This window comes from Neoarius graeffei, chromosome 5 (genome assembly GCF_027579695.1).
Source record: "Neoarius graeffei isolate fNeoGra1 chromosome 5, fNeoGra1.pri, whole genome shotgun sequence".
Taxonomy (NCBI): Eukaryota; Metazoa; Chordata; class Actinopteri; order Siluriformes; family Ariidae; genus Neoarius; species Neoarius graeffei.
In genome coordinates this window covers 54194427-54197045 of record NC_083573.1, presented here as the reverse complement: position 1 = coordinate 54197045, position 2619 = coordinate 54194427, and positions in this window count along the sequence as shown.

Sequence of the window (2619 nt, the reverse complement as noted above, 5' to 3'; positions counted from 1 at the left end):
CAAGCTGGAGCCTATCCCAGCTGACTATGGGCGAAAGGCGGGGTACACCCTGGACAAGTCGCCAGGTCATCACAGGGCTGACACATAGACACAGACAACCATTCACACTCACATTCACACCTACGGTCAATTTAGAGTCACCAGTTAACCTAACCTGCATGTCTTTGGACTGTGGGGGAAACCGGAGCACCTGGAGGAAACCCACACGGACACGGGGAGAACATGCAAACTCCGCACAGAAAGGCCCTCGCCGGCCACGGGGCTCGAACCCGGACCTTCTTGCTGTGAGGCGACAATGCTAACCACTACATCACCGTGCCACCCCCTGGCCCAAACATAACATATATAATAAAGGCTAAATATGAAGTTGAGTATAGCAGATATACTAAAAATTGTAAAAGTAAACTTAGCATTTTTCATGTTCAATTGAGTAAAAAACATAAGTTTAATTTTGGGGGGAAAAGCATTTTAACACTGTTCCACTTTAAGTAAAAAGGGTCCATTTTGTCCCAAGCAGAACACAAGGGTTAAGGGGGAGATATTTTTCTCATTTAGAGACCTCAGCTGTACTCTGTATTACCATATTCTGTGTTTTGATTGACATAATTAAATGCTAATCATATTCATGTATAAGATGAGGATGATTAATCCATGCTGAGTCTAATATGAAATCAATGTGATGTCTAATGTCGGTAATCACAGAAAGAGTGGGTCTAATTCCATAAATAAGGCTTGGTAATATAGTCAGGCCATTTACATGTCTTACATTAAACCAGATTACCCAAGATTAATTTAGAACGTCATCATGAAAAAGGCATTGTTTTAAAGAATATTATGCTCAAGTTGAATACAAGAAGTGGAATAGACTACTGGTGAATTTCGCTATCTGCCATCTGTTAGGTTTGAAAGAAAAAAAAGTTTTGTTCAATTAATTAAAATGTTGTGCATTTGATTTTCACTTATTTATAATTGTTGAATTGTATTTTTTTTTTGGTTGGACATTTCTGATGTTTGGAAGCTCCCACCTTCACTTATTAATTTCTGTAATAGACTGGATTTGCCATTACACATTAATGATTTGTCTACTAGGCGGCATGGTGGTGTAATGGATAGCACTGTCGCCTCACAGCAAGAAGGTTCTGGGTTCGAGCCCATTGGCTGACGAGGGCCTTTCTGTATGGAGTTTGCATGTTCTTTGCGTGGGTTTCCTCCGGGTGCTCCAGTTTCTCCTACAGTCCAAAGACATGCAGGTTAGGCTAATTGGTTTACCGTAGGTGTGAATGGTTGTTTGTGTCAGCCCTGCGATAACCTGGCGACTTGTCCAGGGTGTACCCCGCCTCTCGCCCATAGTCAGCTGGGATAGGCTCCAGCTTGCCTGCGACCTTATACAGGATAAGCAGCTACAGATAATGGATGGATGGATTTGTCTACTACAAAAAAAAAAACTAACAAAAAAACCCCCCTGCCATATCATTTGGAGAGTGGATTAGAGCACAAAGGCATTCAAATCACAGAAACATGGTAGTATGAGTTATTAAAAAAGCAAAGCAAAAACCTGCATTCCGGTGTCCATAAACATTTGGCCATACCATACAATTTTCCTTCTTTTCAGTGGCTGTGCCTGAAATAAAGTGAGAATAGCTGCTAAAGTTACATTGATATCTGACCAGTATCTCCCGCATAAGTATATTACCAATTACCGTAAATCTCTAGCTATACGCTATTGCAAAAACAGAATGGGTTAATAAGCGGCATGAACTGTTGTCAATACAGGAGTTAAAATTTAAACCCCATAAAATGTGCTTTAAAAGTGCTTAAGGCTTCGTGTCAAGAAATGTATGATACAGTCAGTCTGTTTTTAATGGTTTTAGTTCAATAAACCTTAATGTATTGAACATATCCAGTAACCTTGTACTTCTGTGAAGTTTTGAGTAACACAGATTTCTAAAACGGTTTCCTTTATTCTGTCTGTTGCTTTATGACTCAGTTTGCCAAAGAGCTAGAGTCTTTCCTTTCCATGTTTCCAGCAGATTTATGGAAATAGTTTGTAATGGCCTAACATTTTCACTCTTTGAATAACATACACCAGTAAAGTTAAACCAAATCAAATGAAACATTGGAAACTGAAACACTGGAAATGAAAACATGACATGTTTTATAGTTGCATTAAACATTGGTTATGTAACTTTGATTATATCCAATAATGACACTATATTATGTATAAAGCACTTTTAAATGAAATAATTCACAAACGGTGATAGCAAAACCCTCAATACTTTGCGTCTTGCCATTACAATATATAATGGAGTCTATTGCCTTGAGCTCGCATTCAGAGATCTTTGGGATTCAGACAGCACATTGACATCAGTGTTCTCTTTCTCCAGAGGGAACTGTGAGCCACTAATTGGCCTTTATGTTTGCAAAAATAACCCTGAGGGTGAGAAGAAAGGAACTGGTTAAGCTTCTTTTGTTTGAAGTTGGGGTTTTGTCTCATTAACTATTTCTGTCAGGCTTCTTTTACACGTTTACACTTCTAACCTTCTAGTTTCAATACAGAAGACACTCTGAAATACACAGTCAAGGGTGATGATACAACATAGAACTGTAAATCAGTTCTAT